General features: G+C 39.0%; 2 long non-coding RNA genes and 1 pseudogene across 2 annotated transcripts; 2 read left to right on the forward strand and 1 right to left on the reverse strand.

Moving 5' to 3' along the window:
* The first annotated feature begins 527 nt into the window (after positions 1 to 527).
* Positions 528 to 2,032, forward strand: LOC103469036 (uncharacterized). Its single transcript, XR_001776879.1, has 2 exons — positions 528 to 753; positions 1,027 to 2,032. It is a non-coding gene; the product is annotated as an uncharacterized LOC103469036 (long non-coding RNA).
* Positions 1,221 to 19,165, reverse strand: LOC103469035 (sodium channel protein type 4 subunit alpha B-like; annotated as a pseudogene).
* LOC103469034 (uncharacterized) lies at positions 13,038 to 15,434 on the forward strand. The gene is made up of 2 exons (XR_534290.1): positions 13,038 to 13,120; positions 15,321 to 15,434. It is a non-coding gene; the product is annotated as an uncharacterized LOC103469034 (long non-coding RNA).
* Positions 19,166 to 19,440: the final 275 nt, after the last annotated feature.

Raw genomic sequence — 19,440 nt, forward strand, 5'->3', positions numbered from 1 at the left:
ATAAATTGTGTAAAAGTACTTCATTGCAAGCAGATATTACTACATCTGCTCTTGAGTATTAATTTTTCTGAAGACCTTTTACTTTCCCTCCAATGTCAAGAGAAATAAATGTATTTTGTATTCTTTTTCCTTTTGCAAATGGCACTAAGTTACATTATGATAAATAATTATGCAATGCAACCTGCCAAACTACACTAGTGTATTAGGACCACTGTCCAAAAAAATGAGTAAATTTCAGCCAAAAAGTCAAATTTTTAGATTAATCTTGGAAATTTTTTGGGGTTTCAAAAGTTGAAAATTTCCTTGAAAAAAATACTTGAGATTAATCTCAGAATTTTCTTTCCTTTCCTTTTAGAAAAAAATAAAATTTCTGAGATTCAAAAGTCGAAATTTTGCTAGAAAAACAATCTGAAATTTTGAGCTTAATCACAAATTTTGTAATTTCTGAGTTTCAAAGTTGAACATTTTTGACTTTTGAAACTAAGTAAATAAAGTAGAAAACTTCCAACTTTTGAAATGTATATGTTTTTCCAGATATTTTCTTAGATTAATCTCAAAATCTATGACGTCTTTGTTGAGTATTTGCCCCTAGTTTTTCCATCTGCAGTGACGCTAACACGACCTCATAAAAGCCATAAAAAAAACCATTCAGTTGGAAACCATTAGCTAAGAACTCTGAGGTTCTGGACTTCAAGAATTTTGCTCAAAACTAAAAAACAAAAAAAAAAAATCAAAAACAAAACACTCATACAGGTAAGCTTGTATTTTTATCTAATAGTAAGAACTAATTTAGCATGTGCTGTTGCTCACTTTATAACGTTTATAATGGTTTTGAAACATGCTAACAGTAGCAGCCGTCAAACTAAGCTAATGCTAATTAGCTTCGGATAGCACTCAATTCGTTGCCGCTGTTCTGATAGTTATAAGGTTTACCGGGGAAAATGTTATACAATTTTAAAAGACTAACATTTTACAGTACTTATGTTCGATTAACTACTATTACTTTGTTTGTATGTCGGTGCCTAGCCTTGAAGAGGATTGTTCATAAGAAAACACAGAAGAAGCCATTACAGCTTTCCGCAGTGCACTAAAAATTACAGTGTAAGTACAATAACTTTTAATTTTCATAACTTCGTGACTTAATTGCCGTAATACTATTAATACATATTCCAGTCTGTGTTTGCATGTTGAACAAGTGCTAATAATATCCAAAATCTGGGTAAGGTTTAAAAAAATGCGTTTAATGCTTACTGAAAAAATAATGGTAGACAAAATTATGCATAGAATATTGGATAACTACAATAACAAGTTAAAACCACATGCATTTCTGCAAACCTCAACAACTGCTAAAGGATTTATGACAAAGTAATTGCTTAATTATTGGAGGGTAGGTAGCTAAATATGACAAAATTCCATTAACAAACAAGTTACTATGACTTCACATGATTAGTTCACAATTAGCTGCGTATGAATTAAAGGTGTAAAGTTATAAACTAAAAGAATAGGTGAATACTGTCCTTTAAGTCCAAGAGAACCACTGATTAAGGCATTATGAAGGTGGGTCATCTGGTGAGAAATCATACAATTGTTTGTTTTTTTTGTCATACGTCTTGCATTCAACAAAAAACATCAGAAAACAAAATGCACAGTTACAAAGCGACACAATTTTCTATATATAAAAAAAACAGATATAAAGTTTATATGTTAATCAAAATGTGTTAACTTCTTGCTAAAATGGAGAAGTGGTTTAAATCAATATTGTTATGGTGTGGGGTTGTAGGCGGTCAGAGAGACGCTCGTAGGCCCAGGCTGACATTTTAATAGATATTTAATGAATAATCCAGCACAGGAATCCAGAAACACAGGACGCACCGAGGAGACAAAACGTGCAGCAACGAGAGACGTATTGACATTAGACAAGGACCCGACAATGAACAAAGACAACAGGTGGACTTAAACACACAAGGAGGGTAATCACAGGAACGAGACAAACCTGGGAACAATCAGGACAGGACGTCACAGAGACTCACAGGGAACAGAACTAAATAAGCACAGAAACACCTAGAAATAAACACAGAAAACACAGATCTCAACAGACACAACGTCTGTTAAATACAAGTTTGGTGGAGTATCAAATTTTTCAAAAAGTATCCTGCTGGTTACATGTGCATTTCAATTTGGTTTGAAGGAAAACTGGAATGTATCAGTAATTTAAAAAATCTAACAGGTTGTGAGCAAAAAATAAAAGCTAATGTATTTTGTATGATTTTAACTTTTTTTTTTTAGTTTACTAGACCTCTGAAGCCCTTTTGTGCCATTGGAGGTGAAAATATATTTTTTACTTTTGTACTTAAGTACCTTTTTAAAAGCTATACTTTTTTTTTACTTTAACTCAAGTTAAGGAGTACAATCTATACTTTAACTTTTATTCTTTCTTAATATATATGAAAATTAGGGTTGATACCGATATCCGATATATCGCCACTGTCGTATATATTTCACTCAAAAAATACGACCACACTGCTGACTTCAATTAAACTTCCTATAATCCTTTGCTGCATCACTATCATTGTCATCTGACCAAACCCACACTAAATGGCCAAACTCCTCCACTTCCCTTCCAGAAACAAGATGGAAATAAATATTGGTTATTAATATCGGTGCAGTTTTATATGTCTATCAGCCAATACCAATATTAGAGCTGATATATTTAAATCTAAAAAAATCTAATTTCGTGATTTTTAGTGGTAAGAGGTGAAATCGCAATATGACAAGTATCTTCAACATTTCTTCGAATTATTGTTGATGAGAGCTGAAGTTAATTGAATTTGTGGAAAATTGTGTAAATCAATTGGTACAAGAAAGAGTGTTTGTCATTAGGTCACTGCTTAATGTTTGTTTTCACTTTATTTAAGTGTGATATACCAATATCTGCCTTATTGCAATATCATTCTCTGGTGGAGACAGATTGTCCCCCTGGCCGCCCGTCCCTCTGTCTTTTCTCTTTACTGGTAGGACTCCTGCTTGTTCACTCGCTGCTGAACGTGTCTCCTGTAGGCTCTGCCATCTCCTCGTGTTTCTTTCGAAAGGTGCTGACAATTGGTCTTAAACTCTCCTGAAAAAGGAAATAACTATATAATGCAGTTGCATGAATGATCTTTTAAATATTATGTACTCCATGAAAAATAACTTAGATAAGTCAAGACTGAAACGGAAATAAGATTTTGATAAAACCTCTGAAGCAATGTTGGCCATGAACTTCCACTCCATGGTAGACTTCAGTTCGTCTGTTGCCTGGGATTCACCAAAAACCTGAAATTATTACAAAAAGAATGTTCACAGAACAATCTGTCACACTTTTTAGTTCCCAATTTTTACAGAAGTATAATTTTATTGTCACAAGATTTTTAACCACAAATTCAGACCGACTGCAAGTGCAAGTTAAAACTTGATATTGATCAAACTGAGTACCCAGAATTGTATTGATTTTGCCTGGGAATCAGTAAAATTACAGATCTATCTCAATTAATCAATTAGTCAGTCAATGAAAGATATTCCTGACTTCATGTGTCCAAAGAATCAGTTTACCAATCACTTCTACAAGATCAAGAAAGTTGTTGAAGGACAAGGTATGTGGTCTTCACAAAGCATCAACGATCTAGAATATAATCAACTAGTGCGGAGAAAAGTGGGGGCTTTGAAGGGTTGCTACTCTACAATGCACTGCACTGCACTACGCTATGTTACTCTACATTATACTACTCCCCACAACACCGCAGTCACTAAGAGACCCACCTCTAACTGCTGCAAAGGTCCTGAAAATCCCAGATACAGAAGCACACACAAGTGTTATACCCTTACATTTCCTGCAAAAGTACATACAGGTTAGCATGGGTATGTTAAGCTCCAATCAGTCTTAAAGGAGCAGCAGTATGTTTTTCCCAGGCACATAGTGCCATTTTGTAGCATAACCAAATAGCTCGATTCCCACCTCTATTGTTTTCACACCTGATTGTCCGATAGACTCGGTTCAGTTACAACATTAGTTACATTTTCAACCACTGCATTTTTTTTTCACGCTGCAATGTAAAAAAGAGCAAATCTGTTTTCTAGAGAAAATATTATATCAGTGATGTTACCTCTTCAGTGAGAGCTATCAGGACATCCAGACAGTGGACCCTGTCTCCTTGAACCAAAGGCAGGTCCATTTGTAACAGGTTGATGGTGTTGGGTTTGGGAATCCTGAGAGGATACGGTAGCGCATCACAGAGGTCTGACAGCTCACTGCGAAACAAATCAGATTACAATCAGGTTCACCAGGACAAGAAGCCAAGTCTCACAAGAGGTCATTCACCTGATGGGACTCACCTGTAGTGTATGAATTGCGAAGCTTGTGGGTCAAACTTCTCCCAGGTTTTATAGAACATATCAAAGTCATCCTCAGAAAGTGGGTCGGCGCTCTCCTCTGTGGCTATGTTAAATATCTCCAGGATGATGGTGATGTATATATTGATCACCACCAGAAAGGACATGATGATATATGAAGTAAAGAAGACAATGCCCATTGCCGGACTGCCGCAGTTTCCTCTGACAGATGTGCCTGGGTTTTCAAAGTCTGGATCACAGTCTGGAGGTGTGTTCATGATGGGATAGAGAAGACTGTCCCATCCAGCTAATGTGGTGATCGTAAACATGGAGATCATACTGTTCCCAAAGGTCTCAAAGTTAACAATGTCATCAATCATGGCCCCCTTCTTCACGTAAGCAAAATTAGACATCCCAAAGATGGAGAAGACAAACATGATGATGAAGAGGAGGATGCATAGGTTGAAAACAGCAGGAAGAGACTTTCTTAATGCAAACAACAGCTTTCTAATTCCCTTCGCTCTGCGAATGAGACGAAGGATCAGGCCAATGCGAGCCCCACTGAAGAGAGCGGGAAAAACAAAGTACTTCTCGATGATATCAGCAAAAGGAATGCCTGAGAAAGAGAAAAGACAAAAGAAAGGAAGGTGGAAATATATTGTTTTTTCTCTAATTGAAGCAAAAGTTTAACAAAACCTTGAAATGTGCTTCCTCCTTACCAACAATAGACAGTAGAACCACCACAAGGTCAAATATGTTCCATCCGACATTAAAGTAGTGCTTTCGTAGAGCGATCATTTTGAGACAGCACTCTATGCTGAAGATCATGATGAAAACGAAGTTGACCCAGTAGAGGATTTCTTCCATCTGAGGACTCTGCTCGTCTGTTTCCACCATCATCGTCAACGTATAAAGGCCGATCAACACCATGATGAGAATATCAAAAAATGGATTGGTCACAAGGTCGAAGACTAGACCCTGAAACTTGTTCTATAGAGAAACAGAAGTTGTTCAAAATTCTACCAATGTTAACAGTTTAGTTTTATTCAAGCTCCGTAAACATACTGTCGGTCGGGAAGGAGGCTCTCTGGGGATCCATTTTATCGGGGGTTCTATTTCTATAGGGTAAACACACAGACATAAATATTAAATGACTGACAGAGGGAAACAGAGAAAATAAAAATATTCATTATTGGGTCATTAGCCGTTTCTCCACTGCCAAGTCTCGATCTAACCGGTACTATCCCGGTCAGTTCTACCCCAGACTCCATTAGGGACGTGTGCCTCACTGTTTTGGGCGGGCAGCGAGTAAGCATCAGTTATCGTCGACTTTCCAATGAGGATTTTTGTTGCAACGCTTAGCAATGCAGAACCTCGAGCTTGTGGTTTGATAAACTCAAATAATCCTAGGTATTTCATTTTGTCTTATAGAAACAAAATGTAATGAAAATAATTCAGTTCAACTGATTATTTTTCATATGTGTACAAATCTATCTATAGTGTGGCATTTAATTCTTTTAGTTGTTCAACCTTTTGGATTTTGGTGATGCAGTCAAAAAATGCACACCAATATCCACGCTTGAACTTTATTTCAAGGAAAATTCCAAACAAAGAATAAAATGCACATCACGGAATACTAATATTAGGGAGTTGGAGATTTTCACACTGACTGGCACAAAACTGTAACTCTGACAGATTGCTGACTAGAGCGGCATAGTTTCTTGCTTCTTCATTGCTATCGTTCATTAGAGAGCTCTGCTACTTACACGGTTATTGAATCCAAAAGATTAAACTCAAACTTCACTTCTCCAAACTGTGGCGCTCTCTTTCAGTCAATGACATGTCCACTGTTCCTCTATTTGGACCAATCAACGAATGCCATTTGTGTCAATTAAATCGCTTCTGCGTGACTTGTACTACCCCCTTAAGTGGGTGTGAAAAATGGAGGACAGCTGCATAGGATCTGCAAATGAAGATGAATCTGGTCAAGGCTGACTGGGACAGAACCGGTTAGAGCTGCTCTAGTGGAGAAGCACCCATAGAGAAGAAACTTATCTTTGGTTTACGCTGGTTGAAGTTGATGAGTGAGGTGATGAAGAGGCAGAAGGGAAAGAAGGAGCCAAAGATGACGAAGCAGATAAAGTACATGTACTTGTACAGGCTGTGCTCATACGCTGGCTGGTCCTCCACCTAAATCCCCATAGCCATCGACAACATAGAAGTTAGAACACCTTCAACGGTTTTACCATGTTCCACACCAATTCCAGTGTGAATAAAGCTATAGCATTAACATCAATATATCATCAAGTCCTGGTGAAACTTGGAGTAACAAGTGGCGTGGATAATCCATTACAAAATTTACAGGTGCATGACCAGGCTTCATAATATGGAAATTGTCCAACAGGCTTATGATATACTGGGGGAAATGCTAAGCAAGACCAGGAACTGTACCAGCACCAGTACGAGAAGTTCTGACCATTCTGGAGTCCACCGCTGCATACATGATGTCCATCCAGCCTTTAAATGTGGACTGAAGAAAAACAAAAACAGCAATTTTTCAAATTTCAAGCCATGTGAGTTCAGTAAACCAGTATATTTCCCTTAATGTTGGCCTTCTTACTGACCACTTGCAGCAGAGACAGGAAGCCCATTCCAACATTGTCAAAGTTGAGTTTTGTGTTCTTCCAACGGACCTCGGGGAAGTTTGTCTGAATCAGATCGAAACACTGGGTTTTATTGTTGACTTCCTCAGGAGAGAAATACTCCTCTGATGTTTCGTTGAAGCAGTAATAAAACTTCCCTGCAAACAGGTTCACACCCATGATGCTAAAGATGAGCCAGAGGACCAGACAGATTAGCAGCACGTTGAAGATGGAGGGGATGGCACCAACCAGTGCATTAACCATCACCTACAGGTCAGTAGATATGGCAGCAGTGAGTGAAATGCTAAATCATTCAGACAGTAATCTATCTATCACTATTTTAACTGCCAGTCTTACCCTCAGGCCCTCAAAGCAAGACAAGACTCTCAGGGGCCTTAAAGCTCTCAGAGTCCTCAGAGATTGGATTGCTCCCAGCTCAGAGTATCCCAGGATGCTTGCTGACAGCAACACCAGAGACACCTAAAAAACAACATCTGTAGATGAGCTAAACCTTTACAGGAAGGCTCTTGGTGAAGGTATGAAGGAGTATGTATGCCTTCACAGAAGGATTAATCACAGTTCTTACATCTGCAATGAGGAAGTCCAGCCAGCACCAGGCATTGGAGAAGAAGGTTTTACACCCATAGGCAACCAACTTGAGAATTACCTCCACCACAAACACAAAGTTGAAAACCTGATCTGCATAGTCAAGAATTATCTTGATGTCCCGGCGCTGGTCAATGTAGATGTCCTCAAAGGCCTGTTAATGATACTTGGTGTTACCAGCTGGACAGTTAGTGCATTAAATGGATAAATCTCATTCATTTATGGTTTGATTTTCACAATCATCATCTAATAGAGGGATCAGTTGAAGTGTCAGAGATAGATGCTAAATGAAAGACACATTGGAGTGAGGAGGTTCTATCAGACCCATGTTATGAGAATTGGTACCAAGCTCTATTGAAAATCCCTAAAGATATTTAATTTAAGGAAGGGTGACCTGAGAGCCAATCACGAACCTACAACAAGACTAAGAAATAAAAAAATATCCTGAACATTTGTTGATGCAGTTAAGGCCAAACCTATTTATACCCTTGGCATATTTAGGTCTACAATACAGTTAGACCTAAATATAGTCATTGGTTCGAACTCATTATCTTAATCATCTTTATGTTTAGATTTTAATCTGTGAATTCAATCATGACCCCTCTCTAAAATCTCAGTTGCCTGTTATAATTGTTCAAACACCAAACATACCTTAATATGTATGAATGCATGCAGTGGGAACCAGGGGTTCACAGATTTCTGTTTTCTGGACAATTGCAGATTACCGATTTTTAAAAAGTTTGAAATCCAATTTTTATTTTGTTCAACACCCATTTTTTTGGTCTGAAATATTGCTAAATATAGCAAGGAAGTCACTGCAACAGTGGGGTTACAAAAGAGGACAGTGGTACATGTTTAGATCCTTGCTGAAGTAGATAAGATCGGCTTCACATGTAAGTATCAGCTGATCACCAAACTCCAAAAATGAAGCAAATTGGCTGGCCGATAAATTGGTGCACCCCAGGTGGGAACCCTCTTAGCACTACTGCAGAAGGTAAGATCGGCAGTCTTCCCTAAACAGGCAATTGGTTCCAAAGAAAAGGAATACTGCTCCTGGGCTGGGTGCTTTGCAAACTCCAGCCAATAAAAAGTCAAGTAGCATTAAATTTTAGAGTTTCCATTACACAGAAAAATAGAAGGATCAGATGGGTCTTAGTCTACTGTTATTTGTTTTTATAACATTCTCCCTTTTTTAGAAGGGGTTAATAGTCAAATCTCACATGTGTCTGTTTAGCAGCCATGTTAGTAGTCACACTGTCAGCCATGCTTGTAGTCCACAGCTAGTTAAAGACATCAACACATCAACTACAAGGGATTAGATCAGCTAAAATTATCTTAAACATTGTCTGATGGAGTTTACCAGGACTGCACTGCTCAGCAGGATCACGATGATGATAAATGACTTAAAGTACTTGGACTCTACGATGGCGATGGAAGTTTTCCTGATATATAACCAGATCCTTCCTATGCTCTGGGACGTGTCTATGTCCAGGCATGGACAGCAACTGTAACACTCTGAAATAAAAACATAGAGTTTAAAAATATTATTGTTTATGGGGCTAAACGACTGGATAGAATGGGTCTTCATACTGCTGTTAAAATACCAGCTGAGGACCAGTCCACACACAAGCCCAGTGGTAGGGGCACTACGACAGTCCACCAGCCCACTGCTTTTGTGTTAAAAAATGTTACGGCCAACGGGCAGGTTCAGGGACGACGCAGTTGGTGTTCCTGGACCTGCCTCAGGCCAGTTCAATGCCTCAACTATAATCTTTACTATAATCTTTACTGTCAATGTTACTGGTGTATAAAAAACCCTAAACAAACAATGCTTCGCTTGTTGAGGGAGCAGGTAAAGCCTGATGGCCCACCAGACTGATAATACAATGGGGCATTCTCTGAATTATTTCTGCAAATAAGTTAATGTTCTCATTCTATAGATAATCCACTAGGTCCAGTTAATTTTAAATTCAATGATCACATTCTAAGGTAGAAGGTATTTTTCTTTCAGTGCACTTACTTTCTGTGAAACAATCATCAGGAGTGTCTTCTACCTCTTTTATGACTGAGATTACAGGAAATCTCTCGGTGTCGCTGCAGTCCAAAGACTTGCCACCCTAAGCAAAGCATGAACATCACACAGTATTTATTAAGAGGTTCTTCCTGAATGCATTTAAAAGACTCCACAGGCATTTATTCTCTATGAATGTGAAGGGAAACCACTGCAGCACAATCAAGACTGTAACAGAACCAAAAACCTCAAATTTTACTTGTGCAAGCTGTTCATCTTGGTCGTCCTCCTCATTATCTTCATCATCTTTATGTTTAGATATCTCAGAGTCACACTTGGCTTCGGAGCAGATTTTGGTTACTGTGGAGTCTTGGACTTTTACCACCGACTGCTCTGAATTCACGATTGTCAGAGGTAAAACTTCCTTTGATTTGTTGCCTTCTTCACAGGTTACATCTAAAATCATAAAATACAAATAAAAAATTACTATGAAGACCAAAAGATAAACCTTAAACTAATGTTTATGCTTTAACAAGTATCTGTTCCCACCATTTACATCTGAGTTTACATTTGTTTTCTTTCCCACTAAAGTCCAGAACCAGGCCTTGGTCCTTGCTGTACCCTTGCTGATCCGGTTTATCACAATCTGGAGATTGTTTTCTCCTTCATCTTCTGTAACTGCAAGATTGTCCCCACTGAATGAGCTTAGCAGCAAGGCCAGGAACAGATTCAGGACCTGAAACAATGTCAGAAACATATTCATATCTTGAAAGTGTTTAGCAATTGACCAAACTCAGATTAGAGAGAGACTTAGACTTACCACTAGTTTTCCAATCACCAGTACCATAATGTAGAAAATTAGACACATAGGTTCCCCTGCAACTTCCATACAGTCCCACATTGTCTCGATCCACTCGCCACACAGAATCCTGAAGATGACGAGGAAGGCATGAAAGAAGTCGTTCATGTGCCAGCGAGGAAGCTCACAGTTCAGGCTGATGCGGCAGACTCTGTCTTTGTAGCTATTTGCAAAAAACTGCATCCCAAATACAGTGAAGAGGAAGACAATGATGGCGAGAACCAGCGTCAAGTTCACCAAGGCTCTCAAAGAGTTGCGGATGATCTTTATCAACATGTTGAAAGCCGGCCACGACTTGGCTATCTTAAACACTCTTATCTGGACATGGCATAAGGAGGCAAACAGAGACATTAGGACAGAGTAATACAGAAGCAAGGTCACTTTTTAATCAAGCTGAGAAAATGATGAACGAACCAATCTGAGGGGCTGCCACACAGCTACACTATGAACATCCAGCAGTCCTAGATTCACCAGACTCATGGTGACAATGATGCTATCAAAGATGTTCCAGCCTTCCTGTAACCAAGACAACAAGAGACTGTAACCACGGGAGTTTCCGCACACCATCACAACTGTGCCATTAGTTTTGAAATGTAATCCTGACCTGAAAGTAATGATATGGATCCATCGCCAGAATTTTGAGAAGCATCTCAGCTATTAAGATCCCTGTAAGCACCTGGGGGTCAAATATCACGTTAGATCATTTCTCTACCTCTTTAACACTAACATTACAAGCTTGTTAGCCTAATGTGTTACCCAATTTCTTTCCCTTATCATAATGCCAGAACCTGCTACCCTGCTACCCTGACCTAATCAACCCCACATGTCAGCTCTATCTACTACCTAAACTTGCTACCCAAACCTGCAACTCAAACTTGCCATCACAACCTATTACCTAAACCCACTATTAAAGTCTGTTATTAGGACCCAGCACCCCATCTCCCACTCTCCTCTTACCCTAACATCCCACCTTAACCCAATAGATTAACCTTTTACTTGAGTTTATACGTGCTGGTGAAAGTGTCTGAACCTACTATGTTAGTGTTTGGTTCTAAGTCGCACACAAAACTAAATAACTTTGTTAAATATTACACCGAAACCTAACATCAGTCTTGGCCTCACTACATGCACTCTGACTCAGTTTCTTCTCTCTGTTACTGACCAGGTTTCCAATGCTGATAATCTCTTCAAACTCCCCAGTCATCGGATAGTGCTCTGTGGCCATCAAGATAGTGTAGAGGACAATGCACATGGTGATGGCGACGTCCATAAATGGATCCATGACAATCGTATGCAGAAGCTTTTTCAACCATCTCCAACAGCCACAACAATCCCACTTCAGGAAGGTGTCAGCAATGACGTGCCGGCATGAAGAACGTGGCTCCTGGTTGTCCTCAAGGTCTGAAACACAAAGCTGCTGAGTAAGTTAACGTTTACATCCCGTGCTCTGAATAATTAAGTGTTTCTTAATCTGTTTATTGTTACTTTTCAGTTTATTTCATCTTTGGGATTTTTCCAGAAAACTTGAGATAAACATAACTGAATGGCTAAGTTTTAAAGTACTTGTAATTGAGATGAAGCCAGTTGACAAATGATTGATTTCACAGATTTCCCCCATCTTGACCAAGCTTAAGTAGGGTGGACTTCTTTCCTTTTAACAAGAAGAAACCTCCTGCAGAACCAGAACCAGGCTTAGTACAAGTCCCAAAAATAGAGACAATAAGTCCAGTGTTGGATTTCCAGGAATGGAATAATGACAGGAGGTTCAACAGGAAGAGGAATCTCAGTGATGTCATGAAAACTTATGTCAAGGAAAAATCAAAAATCATATTCCTCTTTCACTTATTGCTTGGGAGAGCAGCATTGGAGAGAAGGCACACTACCTTAAAACTTTCCAGCAGAGAAAACGCTGCTGCATGTCCCAGGAGCTTTGGGTCCATTATTAGGTATTTTATTGAACTCAGAAGTCTGCAGAAGGAACCTTATGAATGCAGGTTGTATAGATTTTTTATGTATTTATATATTTGAGAAATGTTTTTGTATTTATGCATAATTATGCCTTCACCTATTACTTTAAAATCTATGACTTATCAGTCAACAATAACCGAGACTGAACTATTTAGCGAACATTTTTTTCTGATGTTGAGGTCTTGCCCTGTCTCAGTAGTTTAAATTACTAATTTATAAATAATTGTTATTGTTAGTTATATGCAAAACTAGACACCGATTGCTGCACAACACCAAAATGATCAGTGTGTCTGTGTACCATCCGTGGTAGTATCTTCCTCATGGCTCTGAGATGCAGAGCCGTTTTTCTCCAAGGGCGCCGCCCTCTTGACCTTCTGATGTAAAGAAAGCAAACAAACATTCAGCTTTGTACTGAAACGTGATGGAAGCTTTCTCTTCATCACATTGTACCTTCTCTTCTCTCTTCTTTAACTCCTTAAGGATGCGGGCATGCTCCTTTTCTCTCTGTTTGGCCTTGGCGATGTTAGCCCTGTTTTGCTCAGCGTACGCCATGGCAACCACCGCCAGGATGAGATTAATGAGGTAGAAGGAACCAAGGAAGATGACGACCATGAAGAAGATGGTGTAGGTTTTACCTGCAGCTCGCAGCGTCTACGCAGACAAACAAAGGTGAGATGATGCTAGGACTAGCCTCAGCATTAGGGAGCTGCAGGGTACTGACCAGGTGGAAGAGGTTTTCCCAGAAGTCCTGGGTTATGAGTCTGAACAGAGATAGAAACGCCCAACCAAAACTGTCGTAGCTGGTATACCCATAGTTTGGGTTTCTCCCTGCCTTCAGACACATGTATCCATCTGGACAGGTCCTGGATACACCATCATCATCATTATCACCATAATTAATAATGTTAATAATAGTAGTAATATTTACTTGAAGCTACCCTGCATCAGAGCCGTTTCCACACAGCAGAGCATCAAGTTGACCAGGTAGGTGGTAATAATTATCTGTGAGACACAAGGACAGGTTGATGTTTGCATCTGAGCAGGTGGATGATTACGATTTGTGAGGTAAAATACTCAACATGCTACCTGAGTCGTTAATGTGTGTGTAGAAATCAAAGTCACTGATGTTTTCGTTGGAATTGATGTTGAAAGCTCCCTCTGATGTGTTGCTATTGCTTGATAGGGTCAAAACACATTTGTGTCTGAGGTCTCCCATAAAAAGCTGAAGACCAATCAGAGCAAAGACACTGACAAAAAAGACAATCAGAATCATGACATCACGCAGCTTCTTCATTGACTGGATGACGGCGCCAAAGGTTGTCCTTAAGCCTGCAGAGAAAGTTACAGAACAATTAGTTACAATTAGTCAGTTCATCATGAAGGGTTTAGTTTATGAATGATATGTTTTTTTCTAGGTGCAGTTGTATATAAAAAATATATAAAATGATCTGCACAAAGTAGTAATCATATGCTTAGCCACATTATATAATTTATCAACAGGTTGTTTAGATGGCTTCTGGAAAACACGCTGCCCTAAAGTGATAATTGAACATTTTGCAAAACGCCTGTTCTGATCTAAATGCCCTGGCTTTATTTACAGAAAGCAAGAGAATATTCTTGTTATGCTCCTCTGTGGAGTGTTTGAATTCACTGGATAATTCAGGGGTGTTGTGAGTTTGGTGAGTTTCACGCTGTGCGCTGACGAGGGGTAGCTTTTAGTGCTAATGATGATCTGGTGAACTGTGTACATCTCCTGGCAGGACACCAACTACAGGCTGCTACGCTACAAAATGGAGTTTCTCTGATTGATTGACACTCCAAACCCAGCTGCAAAAGTTCTGATTTTCCACCCCCAGCGTCGGCCGTCTTGTAGCTGACCACTCAAATGCTTCAAGCGCGCAACGCCAGATGCTTAAAACGCTCAGCGAGACGAGCCGTAGATCTGCCTCCACATAGACTTTGCATGTAAATCAAACCCCCCCGACACTCAGATTGTATTCGTTCTGAACGCAGCATTTATTCTGTCAGTTCCAACAACTTCATGACTCCTACAGACAGGCTTGTTTCTGTAATGAAACGGACATACTGACCAGAGAATACTGTGATGATTTTCAGGACTCGAAGAACTCTGAATGGCCTCAGTGCTGATACATTTCCAAAGTGGACAAACTCTGCCAGGTATCTATAAAACAGAGACATTCCTCATTATCTTGTCATTTATCTTCAGCATCATAACTAAGTTAATATCAACAAATCGGAGTGGGATGCAACGTGTCCAAGAATGTTTTAATTCTTACATCATGCTGATGACCATGAAGTCCAGCCAGTTCCACGGGTTTCTGAGGAAGGTGAAGTTTCCCACACAGAACCCTCTGGATAAAACTTTGATGATTACCTCAAACGTGTAGATCACCATGACCACATATCTGTCCAACAACAGGAAGACATGATCTGAGACAAGACCCCAACATACTGAGCATCTGTTCACATGTTCTGCATAGGTCATAGGTCACCTTTGGCGTTTAATTACTGATAGTAATGATATTATGGCGGATAACCAATATTAACTGATATGATATATATTATGGTAGAAATGAGCTTCCATAAATTGAGCCTATGTGTTTCAGTGTGTGCGTGCGTGTGTGTGCTTACTCCACTGTCTTGCGCCATTCTGGGGGGTTACTCATGCTCAGGAACACACAGTCGGTCAGGATAGTCGCCATGATGAAAAAACTGAATAAGGTTTTAGTTTTAAGGAAAAGGATCCGTTTTCAGCTCATCAAGAGCCTTTCTGCTTCTTTCAGTGGGTTCTGAATGCTGATTGGTTACTCTAAGTCACATGGTGCTTTTATTTTGTCATTTCTTTCAGGTTTCTTGGTTCTGGCTCTTTCCAGTTCTGCCCCTGGTTCTCCTGTGACTTTGATTCTGACTCCATTCTGGCTTTTTGTGGTTTATTAAAGGTCTGTTGCGGTTTAGTTCTTACCCTTACCTGGTTCTGTTTTGGCTCCATCTTTTAGGGATTATTATTTGTTGTGGCTCTGCTCATGTTTTTCACAATAGAGCACAATAATATATCACATCTCTACAAACTTAGATGGTCTCCATAATGGTTTCAGTAACGACCAACATTCTAGAGGTAAAGTAGGTTAAACTATCCTGAAATGCGGCGGTCCAAATCTGCAGTTTCATGACGCTCCTATCACAACTCTACGGAATTTACCTTGGAAAGTTTTTACAATATATATGTCAGTTGGTCAACTGATGATTAGAGCTCATTATATCATCTTCTGTCCATTTCTTTTGCTCTTCAGCATGTTTATTTATCTCAGATAAAATCAGAAATCAAAACCATGTTTCTTTCCACAGGAACAACCTGCACTGAAAAAAGCACAAATCTTACCACGTATTTTGGGTCTAATTTTTAGTTAAAATATTTTAGTACACTTGAAGTAAGATAAAACTAGCTTACAAATGACATTTCAGCAATATTCTAAATTTTGATGAAAATGTTCCTGTTCCATTGGCAGATTATTTCTCGTATAACATGGGAAAAATGTCTTGTTATAAGTTAAATAATCTGCCAGTGTAACTAGAACTTTTTCATCAATATTTAGAAATGATTGACTGAAAACAATCTCCTACCTGTGAGTTAGTTTTGTCTTATTTCAAGTGTATTGAGATATTTGCTCTAGACAAATTTTACTCAGCAAGATTCTGTGTTTTTCAGTGCGCAAGTGCTCTCTTTAAAATGTAACTATTGGCTTATTAAGGAAAGGAAAGAATCATAGTTACATGATAAAGACATAAAGGATATGAATGGATGAGGATCCTGATGGAGAAGATCCTCAGAGGGTTGAAGGGACTCAGCAGGTAACAAGCTGGTTCCGCGTTGAACCTGTAGATGATTTTGTCTTTACTGAGAACGATGAAGGTCTGCAAAGACACAGAGGAAAAGCAGAATTACATCCTAATTCAACTCAAATCATTTATTTGTATAAACCAAAACCAGAGTTATTTTCATCTTTGAAAGTCAACCTTATACAGGCTGACTGAAAACCATCACAGGTAATTTGATTGCAGTTTTAAAAATCATATGAAGTGAGTTTAAATTGACTCTCCGGATAATTTTGTAAAGTTTCTTAATTATTAAATGTAACTTTTGAACATCATTGTGATCAGAAAGTAAGAAAGTGCAGAAGTCAAATGAAAAAGATCAGATTTGACAGATAATGGGAAGTTCAATTTGTTGAACTTCGATATTGTCTAACAGTTATTGATTTTGTAAAATAATTATGTTTTAGGAAAAAAGAAAAGCATTGTTTTTTTTCCAGTTGCCAGAAAATAACAATAACTAAAGATTGAGTTTTGTGCTTTTATTTTCTGTCAGAGGAAGTCACACACTAGGAAGCCGCTTGCACAATACTGTTCGGTTTTCAGAGCAGAAATGCTCATTTAGGTTTGGAACATTTTGGAATTGCTCTGATTTTTTTAAGAGAACTATTTCTGATTTCTCAGAACATTTCAGTGGAGAGTGCCACCTTGTGTGATTGGTAGAAGGGATCCATGTCCTCCAACGGGATGTTGAGAAACTCCTGGGCCCGGTCTCCAAAGAACAACGGGAGGGGCTTCCCATCCTCCAGATCACCTGCTGGTTTAGGAAGATACTTCTTTGCTATCTGTAAGAGAGAAACCAGTCAGATCAGGATTAGGGTTTGTTATTGTCATAGTACTCTGATCGATTGACTATCCATACCTTGATGTTCTTATCCTTTCTGATTTGCTGCTGCTTCGCTTCAGCTTCATGCTTTCGCTGAATTTCCTCCAGTGAGGCTGGTGTGAAGCGTCTAAACACCTCCGTACCAACTGGGGGCAGCAGAGGGGCCATATTGACATTTTTCGAGTACCACCCGAACTTCTGTGCTGCCTAGCAACCGCCTCCTGACAAAAGGAACGGAAAGGGTTTAAAATATCCCATAAGACACATGTTGGTGCTGTTTTCCACACAACTGAGCAAAAGAAATAATCTAAGAACGTCGACAAAATCTTAAATGTTAAGGAAGGAGAGGAGTGGGTAATTTTATCGATGCTGTTGCAGCCAATAGGAGGGGATGCGTTGGTCCTTCATCACCTGAATCACTAATAACACTGGTCACCTGATTCATCTGATCACATGACTCTCGTTTAGTCATGTAATTTAAGACATGCAGTTCTTAGAGATCTGCCGATTGGTTCTTCCAGTTTTGGTGTAGTAGACTCAGTCCGGTATTCGAGTAATAGGTACAGTTCTGATGGGTTTGGTCTGATATGCAGCCCGGTTCTCGTACGGTCAGTCCAGTTTTGGTGTGATTGGTACATTTGAGTCTCATGACAGTACAGCACCCACTCGAATAAAAACACTTGGTGACACAGAGCACATTGTTGAATTTCATATGATTTGGGAATATAAGAGCTCTCTTTGTCTCTGCCAGAAGTCGCAGTGAGGATTGGGAGTGAGGAAAATAGGAATTTTGTTTCTCTGGCCAGATGTGGATTGTGAAATTACTGCAGATCCCTTCTGTTTCGAAATAACAGGAAATGACTGAGGAGTTGGACGTTCAAGAAGACAAAGTTTCAGTTGTTCTGATCTACAACAGATGTTCACCAGCGATGAGCCTTCCTGCTGTGTTTTCTCCCATGAGCATCAGAAACAGCTACAGGACCTTTGATGCAGTTGTATTTCAATTCACAGTGTAAAATTATGGGAAAAGTTAAATGAGGAGTTGAAACAAACATTTTATACATTTTTAAAGGAAATATAAGAGGTCATTTTCACAACATATAGAAATATGGGCAGGAGTTGGCACCAATGTGTAAATTGAGGCTAACGCATATGAGTGTGTGTGTATGGATGCACCACACACTGTAAACACAGATAAAATGGAAACTTAATTAACCTATGTTTGTTATTTTTTGATTTAATAATGAGGGTCCGTCTGAAAATATGGCATGAGTTTATGGGGTAGGAGTTCATAAGCTTTACTTCTTCCTGCTCCTTTTCGAGCTTGTTAAGATTATTGTAGTAGAAAATATGAGGTTTTTTTTTTTTGCATTCCTTGCTCATGTGCGATTTTATACTTCTATCATGTTCAAAATAAATCAAATTCATTCAAATAAATTAATTAATTCAAAGCAGAATTAGTAGTTTATCAAAGAAAGTTTAGGTTGAGTTCTGGTAAAATTCACCCAAGTTTGTCCCCATGGTAGCTTAACAAAACCCTATCATGCTCCATTGCAAGTTAGATTTTTCCAAAATCAAGGTACACAATCTTGCTCAGAGATTAAGACAGAGCTTTTCTCTGATGTGCTACATCAGACGTCTGAATCATTTACTGCAGTTTTCATCCTGGAGCTCCACGTCTGCCCCCCTTTATTCTTACTTAACATTTTAGACATTTTCCTTTTGTCCCAGCTGAAGCCTGCACTGATTCCAGTAGGAGTTTAAGATAAATCACTTCGACATCCCTGCAAATGCTCTTTAATAATGACTCAGTCAGGAACCAGAAACTTTAACTATAGCGCAGAGGACACTCACCAAACAAAACTCCTAGATGCAAGGATTTGTAGATATACAAAGAAAAATGAAGGAAAATTTATCAAAAGCAAAAAACAATTACAATTCCAGGAACGTCCTTAAAATCCACCTCCTTAAAAAGTGTCAACCATTCTAGAAGTCTGTCTAACATTTGTTTTCTAAGCTTTTATATGAGTAAATATGCATGATTACCATAAAGGAGGGATTCGAGTGAAATATGAGAATTGAAGGCAGAGTCTCTGAGCTGATATACACTGTGCTGATTTCTCAATCCCTAATCCTGCTGCCTTATATGGAGTTTCTTTCCATCTATTCTGGCCGGATCTCACTTCCACCCTTCTACTTGGATATGAGTTGTGGGAAGATCCTCGGTCTACGACTCCATAACTCCCTTTTGTCATTCAGCTCCCTCTCTGCG

Source organism: Poecilia reticulata, linkage group LG8 (genome assembly GCF_000633615.1).
Source record: "Poecilia reticulata strain Guanapo linkage group LG8, Guppy_female_1.0+MT, whole genome shotgun sequence".
In the NCBI taxonomy this organism is placed as follows: Eukaryota; Metazoa; Chordata; class Actinopteri; order Cyprinodontiformes; family Poeciliidae; genus Poecilia; species Poecilia reticulata.